Source organism: Elgaria multicarinata, chromosome 12 (genome assembly GCF_023053635.1).
Source record: "Elgaria multicarinata webbii isolate HBS135686 ecotype San Diego chromosome 12, rElgMul1.1.pri, whole genome shotgun sequence".
NCBI classification, from domain to species: domain Eukaryota; kingdom Metazoa; phylum Chordata; class Lepidosauria; order Squamata; family Anguidae; genus Elgaria; species Elgaria multicarinata.
Window position 1 is genome coordinate 6,969,905 of NC_086182.1, and position 16,967 is coordinate 6,986,871.

At 45.2% G+C, this 16,967-nt stretch overlaps 1 protein-coding gene across 1 annotated transcript in view; it reads left to right on the forward strand.

Moving 5' to 3' along the window:
• LOC134407306 (E3 ubiquitin-protein ligase MARCHF5-like) overlaps window positions 1–14,820 on the forward strand; it is a 40,206-nt gene extending 25,386 nt beyond the window's left edge. Inside the window, exon 7 of the mRNA XM_063139019.1 lies at window positions 14,805–14,820. The gene's annotated coding sequence lies outside the window, so the exon portion shown is untranslated. The remainder of the gene's footprint in view (window positions 1–14,804) is intronic.
• Window positions 14,821–16,967: the final 2,147 nt, after the last annotated feature.

Below are 16,967 nucleotides of genomic sequence, written 5' to 3' on the forward strand. Positions count from 1 at the left end.
ATTCCATTGTCGTACTGCTCTAACAGTCAGGAAGTTTTTCCTGATGTCCAGCTGGAATCTGGTTTCCTGTAACTTGAGCCCGTTATTCCGTGTCCTGCACTCTGGGATGATTGAGAAGAAATCCTGGCCCTCCTCTGTGACAACCTTTTAAGTATTTGAAGAGTGCTATCATGTCTCCCCTCAATCTCCTCTTCTCCAGGCTAAACATGCTCAGTTGTTTTAGACATATGTTTTGATAATGTTCAGTAGTTGCTTCTTTTGGGGTGGAGATTATTACACTGATAAATTTTGAACTGGGACAGTCTTTAATATTCACTGTTTTACATGCTCTTTTAAATTATTTACCTGCTTCATAGAAGCAGGGAAAATGATCACCGTAAGTGGCTTTTGTGCTCCCTTTTGACAGCTAAATGACTGATATTACAACACTGGGAGGATAAACATCTACAATGAAATGGATTGAGGACCTTACAACACTATTGGTGTTTGAATGGGTGGCATATAGATGCCACCTTGAAATGGATGCTTATTTGAATATTTGGTCCACTTTTATTAAAGCCTACATATAATTGCTAGAAAGTTGTATGAATTTCATACAAATCCATGTATGAATGTTAAAAAAGGGAATTTTTAAAAGAAAATTTGGGGGGGTGCCCATGGGCACCATGTTGGGGACACATCCTTGGGAACCTCTGAGCTCAGCACTTGGGCCTGGATGGATAAATCTGTCAGTTTCGGTTTCTCCTGCATTCAGTTTTTTTAAATCTCAAGTTCTTTTTCTTCCAAGCATGGAGGAGGTTGCAAATTTTGGTAAATCCTTATCAAAAGTGAATTGAAACAAAACTCTCACCCTTAAGTAGTGCAGAGGCAGGTAGGTGGGTGGAGAGGCACCTTTGTGGTCCCGGCTTCAAACCTCAAAGAGGTCAAGACCTTCCCCCCAAATGGGTGTTACGGAGCAAAATTGCAGTTTTCTTTATGGTTTAAAATTACTATGAGCCTTGAAGAGAAGCATCTTACCCTTCTTGTCACCAATTGAAGCAGAATTTCAGCATACATTTAATTTATTTGTTTTGAAGTCCGCCTTTCTATCAAAAACGGTACTCAAGGTGGCTTACAAAGACTATTCAAACTTGATAAAAACAATACAGCAAATACATGAAAACAGAAACACAACAGTAACAGAGTAAAGACAGCCTCCAACCCGACAGACCAGCTTACACATCAAAGGCCCAATTGAATAAAGTGGTCTTTGCCTGCCAGCAGGAGGATAGCAGAAAGGGAGCCAACCTAGAGCTTCTTTAAGTGAGTGATTTATAGCATGCTTGTTACTGGCTACTTATGCATGTTCGCGGGTCCTTTTGACAACGCAAACAGCCTCCCGCTCCTTTTCTCAGTTTTACCATCACAAAATAAACCTCTGAAAACTCGACTCTTCTGAGGTTGTGCTATAAAATGCCCTCTAGAGGGTGCTGTCCCATTGAAATGTACAGGCCACGTGTTCGCTGCTCTCTTCGTGTAATTGTGCTCATTTCAAACGCGGAAAAGAACCAGGAAGAGAGCAATGGTAAGGAAATGCAATTCCCTCCCCCCCATCTGAAGAGACCCCTAGTCTCTTTCGGCAGGGAGTTCCACAACTAGGGAGCAGCGACCAAGAAGGCCCTCTTTCAAATTGCCACCAAATGTATCTCTGAAAGTATCAGTCTTGAAAGAAGGGCCTCTCCAGAGGATCTTAAGAATCAAGCAGGTTTGTATGGGCGAAGACAGTCTTCCAGGTAGCTTGGTCTCAAGCCGAGTAGGGCTTTATGGGTCATAATCAGTACTTTGAATTGTGCCCAGAAGCAGATGGTAGCCAGTGAAGCTGCTGTAACTAGGGAGTCACATGCTCCCTGTAACCAGCCCCCATCAAAAGTCTGGCTGCAGCATTCTGGAGCAGCTGAAGTTTCTGAACAGTTTTTAAAGGCGCCCTTAAATAGAGCATGTTACAGTAGTCCAAACAGGATGTAACTAACTGTGTGTGACAGATCAGATGTCTCCAAAAATGGATGCCGTTGGCACACTCGCCTCAGCTGTGCAAACAGACTCCTGGCCATCGCTGAAACCTGGGCATCCAGGTTCAAGGCCGAGTTCACCCAAACTTCCAGCCTGAGTTTTTGGGGAGAGTGAAATCCCACCCAGCGCAGGTTGAATCTCTGTTCCCTGGTCTTCATTTTGACGGACCAGGAGCACTTCTGTCCTGATTGGATAAAGTTTCAATTTGTTTACCCTCATCCAGTCCATTACTGACGCCAGGCACCGATTTCGAACCAGAACAGCTTCCTTGGATTTGGCTGGAAAGGAGAGCGAGAGAGTTGGGTGTCTTCAGCATGCTGGTAGCACTGAACCCCAAAACTCCGGAAATCTCTCCCAGCGGTTTCATGTATGTATTAAATAGCAGGGGGGATAAGATGGGACACCGCAGGCCAACGGACACTGCATCAAACAGGAATCCTGAAATCACCCCTCTAAAAGGACTGGAGCCACCATGCAACAGTGCCTCCCGGGTCCATCTCAGATAGATGCCTCAGTAATTAAATGCTCTACAATATCTTTGAAATGCAAGAGAATTTGCTCCTATATCCACACACTCACAACAGTGCTGTAGGCATACTCAGTGAAAGGTTTAGAGCAACTACAGAGTACTTCCTCTGTAAAATACCTTAGGTCCTTATTTCAGTTTTCCCCAACCCGATGCCCTCCAGCTGGCTGGGAGATGCTAGGAGTTGTACTCCAACACATCTGGAGGGCACCAGGTTGCAAAGGAACTAGGATCTAGCCCTTTTGTATCTAGTCTCTCTAGTATAGCTCCTGCAGCTTTAACTGTTGTGATGAAGACCATATAACACCAGTTCTGGTCTGCTTGCACTGGCTGCCTGTATGTTTCCGAGCAGGGCCTTTTCAGTGGTGGCCCCCAGACTATGGAACGATCTCCCTGACGAGACTCGCCTGGCGCCAACGCTGCTATCTTTCCGGCACCAGGTTAAGACTTTCCTCTTTGCCCAGGCATATGGCAGCACATCTTAATCACCCACATGTTTATTTTTAAACGGGTTTTAATGCTTTTCTGTGTTTTAAAATTTTAAATTTTGTATACTTGTTTTTATCTCAATTTTAGAATTTCTGTAAACTGCCCAGAGAGCTCTGGCTATGGGGGCGGTATATAAATGTAATAAATAAATAAATAAATAAATAAATAAAAATAAGAGGGAATTTCACGAGGTGCTGCTGCATGCATACCAATGACACCTGCTGCTGAAATTCCCTCTTCTCTACAACTGTTAAAGATACAGGAGCCTGGTCCTCCTTTCCATGTGGTCACCTTAAGGACCATCGAACCATAGAGCGAGCAGAAAGAACAGCCCCTGCCCCTGCCTGCTCAGTCACCTGTTCTTTCTTTCTGGGGACTGGTCCACAGAGAGCATCTTGCCCAACCCTGCCCACTTCCCCCCTCCCCCACAGCCGCAAGCCCAATCTGTAGCCAACCCAACAAGCTTTTCTACACAAATACCGGCCCTACTCTTGAGTGCTGCTTGTATACTGTAAGAAAAAAAGGATCAGCCTGTGAATCTGACACAAATAATGAATGTAACAAATGGCCACCCTATTTCACGAAGAATAGCAACCTGTAGCCAGGAAACCATGATTTCTTTGCCTCTCTGACCTATTTAATCTTAAAACGCACACACCTTTCTTGGCCACGAGATGGTGCTGGTAGTCTGAGTAAGGACACCAAAGTGTTCTCTTCAATCCGCCCTCCTGCATTTTCGATTAAGGGGGTATGTTCGATAAGAAAGGGAACATTTACTGCACCAGAAATATGCACATTTTTTAGTTACTCAGAGCTCTTACATCCAGCAAAATGGAAAAGCAGTTTGCCCTCACACCTTGAGGGGCAAAGTGGTTGATGGCGCATGCAATTTTCATAAGGCCCGCCTGAGCGGAACAGACTAAGATCCATCCAGCCTGGCATTCTTCCAACAGTGGCTAACCAGATAGCTCACAAGCAGGGCCTAAAGGCAGCAGCCTTTCTCTGTTCCAGTGTGATGCAGCGCTTAAAACACTGTACTGGGAAAACACTAGTTCATATCCCCCTATCAGCTGTGAAACTCACTGGGTAATTGTGTGCAGTCACTGAGCTCCTTCAGATGGGAGAAATCACATTCCCTTACCATGGCTCTGCTTCCTGCTTCTCTTCCACAATTGCAACAAGCTGTAATTACATGAGGAAGAGAGCAACGACCACTTGGCCCATACATTTCAATGGAACATTGCCCTTTAGTGAGCTTTTTATAGCACAACTTCACCTGTACACAGTAGGAAAACCCAACAAATACCAATATATCTCAGAAGGTTTTCTGAGGTTTTTTTACTGCTAAAATTGGGGAATGAAGGCTGAAGGCGTCATCAAAATGACCTGCAAACATCCGTGAGTAAAGTGCTCATTTAAAGGCTCTCTCTGGCTCTCAGCCTCCCTCCCTCACAGGGTTGTTTTGAGGATAAAATGGGTGGAGAAGAAAAACGTGGACGTTACCCTAAGCTCCTTGGAGGAAGGGTGGGACAAAAAATGCCTGGCACCTGGCATTCAGAGATAAACTGCCTTTGTTTGTGGAGTTCCATTGAGCTAGCATGATGCTAAGCCCTCTCCTCCATGAATTTGTGTTCCTTTTAAAATACCAACTACATTTGTCACCACACATTGTGGCTGCGATATAGCCATCAGTCAGTCCGATTTCAGTCATATAACCAATTCCTATTGGTGTTTCTCCAGGATCCATCAACTATCCTGGAGGGAGGGTGAGGATTGGATGAGAAGGGCCCATGTGATTGGGCCTGTGTATGTGGCTTCAGTATTCCCAAACACCCACGGGATCCCACCCTGGCGGAAGTGGCTCACAGAATGTATGAATGGAGCCACGAGACTAGTGTATCCAAGTGGCTACATGCATGCACATCGTGGCAAGTGGCTGATTTGTAAATCAGGGGTGTGGAGCCTCAAGCCCACAGGACAAACCCGGCCTGCCTGGGGTCCCAATTCACCAGATGGCCTCACTCCCTTCCCACGGTCACCAACCACTGGGTGGTTACCGAGTTTGGCAGTTTCCCACCAGCCCATTCTAAAGGGCTGAAATGCCTCCCCTCAGGCTTCGTTACTGGCAGTAAGAGCTCTAAGCTAAAATGCACTAGTCTTTGGGCCCTGAGCCCCGCCCACCATGGAACGTGGGCCTGAGAGCTTCTTCAAAATTTAATTCCGCCTACGAGTTGAAAAAGGGGGTCTATATACTAGGGCTGCAGACAGCATCCCTGATCCGAGTCCGAGTCCGATTCAGAGTTTCTGAATCGGCCCTAGTTCGACTTGGGGGCCCTCGGGACTGCTGTGGCCCACTTTGGATTCGGTTCGAAGCTGGGCACAAGGCCGACAACAAATCCACAGGACTCCCTTCCCCTCCAGCCTGCCCCCCTTCTCTCCCTCCTGAAGGACTTACCTGAAGCTTCTGTGCGTGCCAGCGACCTGCCCACCCTCCAGGTTAGCTGCTCTGGCCTGCAGTAAATCTACTATTTTAAACTATAGTGTCCAGAAATGGCCTGGCTCGGGTGATTGGAGTTGTAGTCCGATGCATCTGGAGGGTGCCAGGTGTGTGTGTGGGGGGGAGGCTGTTCTAGGCACATAGAGTCTATTCCGACTGTCAGCAGTTGTCCAGGATTCAGGCTGAAAGAGGCCTGACGCTTGGTCCTCTTAACAGCAGCTTTGCGGTCACTGTTCCCACGCTGCTAAGAGCAGAACCGGAACAGTCAGTGGAGGCTGGTGGCTCTGATGTCAGTGGGGTAGTGAATCCGCTCCGTGTTCCAGTCAGAACCAGAACCGGATTCATCGCCCCTCTGACATCAGAGCCGCCGGCCTCCACTGGGAAACAATCTTTCCCCTGCAGCTCAGTTAATCAGCTTGGCTGCGAGGAAATGTCTGTCAGGCTCACAAAGAGCAGTCAAAGACCAAGGGCCATGGGTCGCCCACCCCTGCGTTAACCGGAGCCTTGGCCCTTCTACGTGCAGAGTATATGCCTGGCTAAAGAGCAGCTGAGCTTCCCCACAAACGATCCAAATAAGTAAAAAAGAAGCATTTCTTTGCAAAATGCATAATTATCCTGTTGCCATAAGATATTGTTGTGACATAGATTGCTTGTTTTCTTTTCTAGGGATTTTTAAAGTGATGCTCACGGGAAATAATCTACTATCAGAGACTATTTTCCCTAATAGTTAACAATAGAAATCTGACATTCAGAGGCAGTTTGTAACTCACTTATTACAGGTACTGGGGTCAAACTCCTGAGAAAGGCCCCCTCCTTTATGCCCTTGCTAGTGAGCACCCAGAAGGACTGGGCAGAAGGACTGGGCACAAGGACTGGGCTGCCCACTGCCAAAACAAAACACTGAATGCTGGACTTAGCAGGCCTTTGGACAAATGTAGGGTGACCCTATGGAAACGAGGACAGGGCTCCTGTATCTTTAACAGTTGCAGAGAAAAGGGCAGTTCAGCAGGGGTCATTTGTACGCATGCAGCACCCGGTGAAATTCCCTCTTTATCACAACAGTGAAAGCTGCAGGAGCCCTGCCCTCTTTTTGTATCTGGTCACTCTACTAGAGCTCCTGCAGCTTTAGCTGTTGTGATGAAGAGGGAATTTCACCAGGTGCTGCATGTATAAAAATGACCCCTGCTGAAATTCCTTTTTCAAAACAACTGTTACATAGGGTGACCCTATGAAAAGGAGGACAGGGCTCCTGTATCTTTAACAGTTGTATTGAAAAGGGAATTTCTGCAGGTGTCATTTGTATATATGGGGAACCTAGTGAAATTTCCTCTTCATCACAACAGTTAAAGATGCAGGTGCCCTGCCCTCTTTTTAAATCTAGTCACTCTAGTATAGCTCCTGCAGCTTTAACTACTGTGATGAAGAGGAAATTTCACCAGGTTCTCCATATATGTAAATGACACCTGCTGAAATTCCTTTTCTATGCAGCTGTTAAAGATACAGGAGCCCTGTCCTTCTTTTCATATGGTCACCCTATGTTACAGATACAAGGGGCCCATCCTCCTTTCCTATGGTCACCCTAGACAAATGTAGCAGGGCAGCTCACCTATACATTTGGAACTTCTGAACCATCTGTCTCAGGCAGGGGTGCAGAATGGTTTTTACACACACATACACACACACACATTTCTAAAAGGCTGAGGGCATCTCTCCATTAAGAAAAGATCTTGGATCTTTTCACATTCACAACAGGAGTGACCACGTGATTTTGAATGGAAAACAGAATGTGATTGTACTCTATCCTTTTTCAAGAAAAACTGCCATCTAGTGGAGGAATAAATCCATTATTAATTAGATACTGAATTATATCTGTGTTTTTAAAACAATTACCAGAGGAAACCAGGGGAGACATCTTGGCTGTTGCCAACGTCATCTAAATGACCCACAAACTTCTGTGAGTGGTCAATCATGAGTGTGCTATGAGACGCTTGTTTAGAGGAGCCCTTAGTTACTGGCAGTAAGTTCAGCCATGCTGGTATTTTTTTGGAATTTTGGCCTCGCCCCTTTTGCCTTTGGTCCTGCCCATTACTAGAATGTATCCCCTGGAGCTTATCCAAAATAGAATTCGGCCCTTGGGCTGAAAGAGATTCAAGAAGCCATCAGAGGGAGTGGAAGCGGCAGCCCTTCCACTGTGTCTGTGGCCTGCTGAACTTTACAACTAAGAATCTAGTGCCTAGATTTGCTTTCCCTCCCCCCTTCTTCCCTCCCAATCCCCTTTCCTTTTGTGTTATGTTTCTTTAGATTGTAAGCCTGTGGGCAGGGACTGTCTTAAGAATTTTTTTTGGAAGCCACTTTAAGGCCATTTTTGGCTAAAGGGCAGGATAATAAATAAATAAATAAATGAATGAATGAATGAATGAATGAATGAATGAATGAATGAATAAATAAATAAATCCCCTGGGCTATTATGGTTGTTGTCTTCCCCTGGTATCCAAAATCAACTTCAACACCCACTCCGGAGTCCTCCATCCATCCTACCCCTTTGCCAGTGATGCCCCTTTACCCCTGGTGTCATGCTGCCGACTCACCCCCGAAATCTCTTCGCTTTGCGCTTGATTTAGATGCTTTCAGCAGTGCAACCCACATTTGGCCTCATAGTTCTTCGTGGTTGCTAAGTGACAAATCTCTGAGATTTGGCTCTGGACTGAATCATCATCTCCTTCTCCCCCCCCCCCCGCCCCATCACTCTGTACAAACATCCTCCAACTGCCCCGATTTCGACTGAACCACATAATCATTTCAGCACCCCTCACCGCCCCTTCTGAGTCCCTGCTTATTTCCAGGAGCCTTGACACACACACACACCGAGGGGATTGTACCCATATTCATGGGTGGGAAGGCTGGAATGCCCTTTGGAACTCCTGCCTCGATTGCTGAAATGTCGCAGGCCGGCCCCAGCTCTTGGGGCCTGCGAAAAGCTGGCCAGCCAGCCACACAAAATTGGCAAGCGAAGCGAGAGGAGGGAGGAAGAGGCCCTTTTGGTCTGAAGAGGCCTTGGAAAGAGCGAACAGAGAAGGAGAGAGGCGCAAAGTGAATTACGCCCTCTTGTCTCCCGGCTCCCTTTTCACACCAGTGGATCATCTTCACACCCCAGTCAAGTTGGCTTTCCCCTCGGAAAAGGAGCTTTGTTTTGTTCTCATTTGCTGTGAAGAGAAAGGTTACATAAACACCACCACCACCGCCCTCTCTTTCTCTCACACACAGCAAAACCAAAACGCCACAGCGAGCCGTCTTTTCTCCGGACCCTTCTCTTAACCATTTGTGACTGTACGCTCCTCAGGGAAAGAGGCCTACATTTTTCCTTAAGCTACTCTAACACAGCATTCCCCCAAATTTCTAATAACTGAACCACGCTATTTCCCCCCTAAATTAAAATTGGAGGTTCTCTTCTTCTATACGCCTGGAAAGGCTTACTTTTAGAGTAGGAGTGCGGGAACTCTGGGTTCCCCTGATGGCCAGCAGTGGAGGCCAGTGGCTCCGATGTCAGTGGGGCGGTGAATCTGTGCTGTGTTTCAGTCAGAGCTCTAAAGGTGCCTCCAGGTGCCTACTCCGAGAGAGGCTCGGAGTGTGGCAACGAGGGACAGGGCCTTTTTGGTGGTGGCCCCCAGACTATGGAATGATCTTCCTAATGAGGCTCGCCTGGCACCAACGCTGCTATCTTTCCGGCGCCAGGTTAAGACTTTCCTCTTTGCCCAGGCATATGGTGGCACATCTTAATCACCCACATGTTTAGGTTTTTTTAATGGTTTTTAATGCTTTATGTGTGTATGTTCTGTGTTTTAGAATTTTAAATTTTGTATACTCGTTTTTATCTTAATTTTAGAATTTCTGTAAACCACCCAGAGAGCCCTGGCTATGGGGGCGGTATATAAGTGTAATAAATAAATAAATAAAATTAAGGCGCTCTCCAAGGTGTGGAAGGACTTTTCATTAGCCAGGACAATGACAGTGGAGATTGTGGGTTTTCCTCAGCCATTTGGCTGGCTTCGCACCTTGGACAACTCCTTTAGTGTTCCGTCTGGTTCTGACTGAAACCCGGAGCGGATTCATGGCCCCACGGACATTGGAGACTACCTCCACTGATGGCCCCACTCCCTTTTCCCAATCAATGGTGGTTTCCTGGCTTCTGTGCATTCCCCCGCACCCCTGCCCTGCATTCTAAAAGCTTGATGAAATGTCTCTTCTCAGGCTTAGTTACAGGCAGTAAGAGCCTTACAGTCAAATATGCTGGGATTTTAAGGATTTAGGGTCTGCCCCTTTTGCCATTGGCCCCGCCCCCCACTGGAACACAGCCTCCAAGGGCTTCCTCCAAAATTGAATTTGGCCTTCGGACTGAAAGAGGGTCTGCATTCCATTTTAGAGTTTGAAAGGGTGAGAATTGCCCGCCCCTCCGGGTTTCGAATGAGTCCCTGTTCTAATTCTACAAGGCCTCCTGTTTGGAAGGAACCCAGGCAACGAAGCATAGTAAGACATACAGTAGCCAGCAGTTACCCAGTTTTAAAAATGTTTTTTAAAAAAGAAAAAGAAAACTTAAACAAAATGAAAATCAGGAGAGGCAGGGAGTCCGGTGGGCACAAATATAAGTCCTGTGGGTAGATGGTGGAGAGACCCCTGGAATATGGAATTCACTGGCTTTTCACATCCCAGGACTGGTTATATGGCAGAACAGGGTTCTTGAGCTGGGATAGTACTGGACAAATAAAAAGGAGCAGGGAGAACGACTCTAATGATCTGAGTCTCTTTGAGGTTTGGTTCCAGCCCCCTTCACACACCCCACTGTTACTTCATATAAGCTAGGATCCTTACCTGCATTGCTAGTGGGAGCTGAGTGGCAATTACAGTCACAGCCGGCTGTGCAGGAATTGTTCTTCCCCTGGCAACAGCAGCGCACACAATAAACAGCTGTGGCTGTCACAAGCCGTGCGCGGCAGCGTGAACGGATCCCTACAATTTGAGCTACCGCTTGCTCCCAAACCCCTCCCTGAATCAGAGAGGCCAACTGCAAGAAGTAGAAGGGAAATTAGAGTGGGAAAGGGAAGGAATCCCTATCATCCCCATGGTGACTGGGGAAGATAGAGATTGCAGTCCAACACAACTGAAATCCAGTTGTGTGGAGATTGTGTGTAGAGATTGAAGTCCAACACAACAGAATGAAATTTAATAGGGATAAATGCCAAGTTCTACATTTAGGAAATAGAAACCAAAGGCACAGTTACAAGATGGGGGATACTTGGCTCAGCAATACTACAAACGAGAAGGATCTTGGAATTGTTGTAGATCACAAGCTGAATATGAGCCAACAGTGCGATATGGCTGCAAGAAAGGCAAATGCTATTTTGGGCTGCATTAATAGAAGTATAGCTTCCAGATCACGTGAGGTACTGGTTCCTCTCTATTTGGCCCAGGTTAGGCCTCATCTAGAGTACTGCATCCAGTTCTGGGCTCCACAATTCAAGAAGGATGCAGACAAGCTGGAGCATGTTCAGAGGAGGGCAACCTGGGGGGATTCCACACGTCATACTGAGGCTGCTTCCATGCGGCCCCAGTGCAACCCCAAAGTGATTGTGTAACTTGCCTGGCGAAGAGACGAGGAAGAGGCATCCTTGCCGCTGCCGCCGCCACCCACCTACCTCCTCGCTGGCTGGCTCAGAGAGCTCAGCCAAAGAAGGCGGGGTGGAGAGCTTCCGCTCTCCACCCCGCCTTCTTCCGCTGAGCTCTCCGTCCCGGCCGGCAAGGAGGTAGGTGGGTGGTGGTGGCGGCGGCGGCGGCAAGGATGCCTCTTCGCCAGGCAAGTTACACGATCACTTTGGGGTCGCACTGGGGCCGCATGGAAGCGGCCTCAGTACGATGTGTGGAATCTCCCCTGGATGATCAGGGGTCTGGAAACAAAGCCTATGAAGAGAGACTGAAAGAACTGGGCATGTTTAGCCTGGAGGGGAGACATGATAGCACTCTTCAAATACTTAAAAGGTTGTCACACAGAGGAGGGCCAGGATCTCTTCTCGATCCTCCCAGAGTGCAGGACACGGAATAACGGGCTCAAGTTAAAGGAAGCCAGATTCCGGCTGGACATCAGGAAAAACTTCCTGACTGTTAGAGCAGTATGACAATGGAATCAGTTACCTAGGGAGGTTGTGGGCTCTCCCACACTAGAGGCCTTCAAGAGGCAGCTGGACTACCATCTGTCAGGGATGCTTTAGGGTGGATTCCTGCATTGAGCAGGGGGTTAGACTCGATGGCCTTGTAAGCCCCTTCCAACTCTGCTATTCTATGATTCTATGAACGCCACCAGGTTGGGGAAGCTTGGTTTTAATTATGCTGGGCGTCTCCAGAGTTCAGCCCAGACTCTGTTTTCAATGCCAGGCCAGTGAATAAAAATCCATAGAAATGCTTCCGTGTATGTGAAGAGTGCCTTCCTCTGTCCACCCCCCACCCCCACGCTCGTCCCCAAACACTTAGAACAGCCTTTCCCAACCTGGTTCCCTCCATATGTGTTGGACTACACTCTCCAGCATCCCCAGCCAGCATGACTGGCTGGGGATGTTGGCAATTGTAGTCCAACACATTTGGAGAGCACCAGGTTGGGGGAAGACTGCCTCAGCAATAAGGAGCAGGATTTTCAAGGCAGATGAGTTGGCTTCCAGCCAGGCAAGCTTTATTCTCAAACGGCATTTCTCTCTTTCGTAATCAGGGCCGGCTTATATATACTCAGTCAAATAAAGAGGCACAGCCTTTTCCTGGATTGTACCACTGGCCTAATTAGAAGGAGACCAATGCCTTGAGTTTGTGGTTTTAACATATGGTGGACTTACTAGTAAAATTTGTGACCTTATTAATACCTTTTGAAAGATATACCTGGTAGGCCTATGTTTGCATATAAACTGAAACAGAACCTTAGAGATATATTGGTGTATAGCGCTTGCAGACCTAGGCCCAGATTGACTGATAGAACCTTCTTAGGGGAAGAAGTAATAGGTAACTTTTGCTGAAGTCACTATAGTGTATGTACTGGTTAGAAAGGGACCCACACTTTCACAAGAAAAGTGTTTATGAACAACCTGCTTTAACTACCCTTATTATATAGCAGCCCACAGCTCCCTTCTCTAGGGTGACCCTATGAAAAGGAGGACAGGGCTCCTGTATCTTTAACAGTTGCAGAGAAAAGGGAATTTCAGCAGGTATCACTTGTATACATTCAGCACCTGGTGAAATGCCCTCTTCATCACAACAGTTAAAGCTACAGGAGACCTTCTGTCTTTTGTATCTGGTCACTCTACAAAAGAGGGCAGGGCTTCTGCAGCTTTAACTGATGTGATGAGAGAACTTCACCAGGTGCTGCATGCATACAAATGACACCTGCTCAAATTCCCTGTTCTATACAACTGTTAAAGATACAGGAGCTCTGACCTTCTTTTCATATGGTCACCCTACCTTCTCCACATCATTCCAGCTTTGCCATCTCTCAGCCCTGGAATTGAAGAACTAGTTCTTGTATTCCCAACACAGACTCAAGGATTGCTTCTGTACTAGGATCGTTTACTTTTCGTCAATCAGCATTAAGCAGAATTAAAAGAAAGTTTCCTCACAACACTTACTTATAACATTATATTATCTGGCAATGTCATCTCCGTGGCCAAGAACTGTTTAAAACGGTTGCTCAGAACAAAATCAAGTTCAGCAAAGATCCCATTTCTCCTTGTTGTTGCCCCATTAATAACTTCCTCTGTGCTCCATTCTTTTAAAACCGCTTCTGCTCCTTTAGTTAGTTTCTTCCTGTTCATTTGTGTAGCCACAGAATTCCTGAATTGGTTATAGTTAAATTAGTCGGCTCCTGTTCTCTGCAAGGAGAGGACTTTAATTATTGGTTTCTTCTTTGTAGCCAATGCTATTGCTCATTCATTTATTTTACTTTTTATGAGTGCAGTTTTGCAATTTAAGGGGTCTCCAGACTGAAAAACAACTTTTCCCCTGAAGGGAACAGGAAATGACAAAATTAAGAGCCAATTCAAGAGCGCCACAGATATGCAAGGGAACAGGAAAGTTCCTGTGTAGGAACTGCTTGAGTAGAAAAGGACAAAGAGGAAGTTACTAAGTAAAGGGACAGTAGTCCTGAAAAACCTCAATAATACTTTACCAGTCCACATTGGATAAGCCAGCAATTGTGTTTTAAAAGTGGGTGAACAAAGGATGACAAATCCAGTGGAAAAGGGTTAGTATGGAAACAACCACTTACAGAGAAAGACAGAAAGAGGCATATAAAAGCAACCTGATGCTAGGGCTTGCATCTATCTTTAACTGCACTTACTGGGCTGTTTACTGGGACTTGCCATTTCAAACATATTACTCCACTGCTGTGTCTGTCTCCAGTCCCCAAAGTGTTGGTGCTGACCTCCAAAGCCCTGAAGAAGCACCATATGTCCCTGCTGGATTGCTAAATTCATCTTCAGAGGCTCTCTGAGCGCCACTGTCCACAATAGAGTAACAGGAAATTACCAGGAAAAGATCCTTCTCTGTGGTGTGTCCCCCCCCCCCCATATATGGAATGCTCTTTCCAGAGAAATCTGCCTAGTGTCCTCATTAAATACATTAGACAACAAGCACTTAATCATAGAATCATAGATTAGTAGAGTTGGAAGGGGCCTACAAGGCCATCGAGTTTAACCCCTTGCTCATTGCAGGAATCTACCTTAAAGCATGCCTAACAGGTGGCTGTCCATCTGTTAGGCCTCTAGGGTGGGAGAGCCCACCACCTCCCTAGGTCACTGGTTCCATTGTCGTACTGCTCTAACAGTCAGGAGGTTTTTCCTAATGTCCAGCCGGAATCTGGCTTCCTGTAACTTGAGCCCATTATTCCTTGTCCTGCACTCTGGGAGGATCAAGAAGAGATTAATCTTTAATCTGTTGCTCTGATTATTAATTTTACTGCTGGCTCTTTAATGTTTTTAATGTATCACTTCTGCCAAAAGAAATTCTTATTAAATGAAAAACATTTAATAAGTTTTTAATGTATCACTTTTATTGTATCACTTCGATTCTTTTCTTGTTGTATATTTTGGTTGGCTATTTTTGTTGTTGTTGGTGGTCTTTTGTGACCGTCAACCACTCTGAGGGCAGTTGCCAGTTGGGCAGTATACAGATCTAATAAAGAAGTACATAAATAAATATCTCCCTCGTCTTTCTTAGACCCGTTATCCAGACAGGCAATCACGTTTCCTGCAAATCTGGAACCCTGAATGCCCTCCCACAGGAATATGCTAAGAACCACGAGCAATTTGCAAAGTCTGGTGGTGGTGGCAGCTGTGTTCTGTGTGCAGTTTATCTTCCAGGGCCTGCAGAATAATAAAAAAAAATCCACGCTTCCAGAAGCGTCTGGCCATGTTAGTCAGCGGTAGCAGAAATGACAAAATGTCTTCTGGCCCCTTAAAAGACTGACAAATTTATTGTGGCAGAAGCTTTCACAGACTAAAGCCCACTTGATCCAATACATGGGATGTCTCCTCATTTGGCAGATGGGCAAGATATTGTAAACAGGGGACCAAAAAAAGTCCATAATATGCAATAGATGGCAGTAAGTCTGCAATATTTCTATCCAAAGAAATACGGTTCTGCATAGAAATGTTACAGACCTACGCCGTACATTTCAGGGCCTTTATGACACACTGTTCACAAACCCTGTTCTCATATCTTTTGACTTGTGTTGTAAAACAAATTTAAGTAAGGTCCCAATTTTTCATCAGCAGCACATTTGATGTGCATGAAATTAGTCACCAGCCTTGCAAAGAAGTCTACATTCCATGGGACATGCCAACATATACAACTGTATCTTGTTTGCAGCATTTTTTAAAGCCCTTCATCCCATCCGTGAAATCATAGGTTCAAGATTCTACACTTTTTTTTTTTTTTGAAAAAGATAAGACTCTATAAAGTGACATTTTCACCACTATGGACGTGAGATCCTTATATACCAGCATTCCACAAGACCAAGCGCTGGACATTATTTTTAATACGCTGTAACAATGTGAAGAAAAAAATTAACCAGCTCATTTTTTGGTTTCTCTGGCTGACATAGCTTTGTGAAAGAATTGTTTTTCATTTAATAAGAATTTCTTTTGGCAGGTAAAAGGGGTAGCCATGGGGTGCCCCATGGCCCCACAAATTGCCAATTTGTATATTTTAAAAAATTGAACAATTTATTTTCAACAATAATCCTTATGGATGCAATGTGATCACATGGTTACGATATATTGATGACATATTTATGGTTTGGAGAGGTGAATACCATAAGTTAGAAGTTTTTTTTTTATTCAGTGAGTGAATACAAGAGTTTCAAATCTCAGTTTTGGATTTTGTAGTTAGAAAACATACACATGGTGTTTTGACCACGGTTTTCTATAAACCCACAGACAAAAGTACTCTTCTAAGATATGACAGTTATCATCCAGCACATCTTTGGAACAATCTGCTCTACAGTCCGTTTCTAAGAATGAAATGCAATTGTTCAAAACATCAAGATTTCCTAAAAGAATCATCATTTTTGGCACAACATCTTCAAAAAGAGGATGCCCCACCATGGTTGTAAGATCAGCTATGAATAAAGAGAACACCTGTAAATGAAACAATCTGTTATGTCCCCCCAAAAACAACAAGAAAACAGCAAGTAACATGCATTCTTCCATTTAATCCTGTTACAAAAAAACTACAAACATACATCTGCTCCAACTGGCATCTCAACCAGGATTTGCCAGGTTTAACAACAAGACTCAGAATTATGTTTAAAAGAACAAAAAAACCTCAAGGACTGGTTAGTGCACGTGGACCACACATGGAACACAAACATTCATTGTGATTTATTACGGTCACAGACCAGCAAAAGCAACACCAAAACATACAAGGGACAGATAAAAAGTGACATAAAAACAAAATACAGCTTGGTGAGTTGCTTCTCTTAGAAGGATTGCAACGTTATTTTTCTAATTTGCATTGAGGTCATGAGAAACTTAGAGACCCTTTCAGTAATATGGGAGGACACATCCCTTAAACAGATTAATACCAGCGTTGTGGGCCTACATTCAGAAAAGGCTGTTAATAAAGGAAAGATTAACTTTTTTCTGCATTCCTCATACATGTTACAGTGCAAAATGACATGTTCAACAGATTCTATTGCTCCAGAACCACAGGGACATATCCGTTCATTAACCGGGATCTTACTAAATCGTCCTTCTAGTAACACATTAAAGTGAGCAAGGGTAAATGCTCTCCTATACTTGGGAATGGTTAAAGCATACAGATCTGAAGCTGCAGTGAGCCCATAGTTATTAAAATTATTGTAGAGCAGTGGAGAGCAAG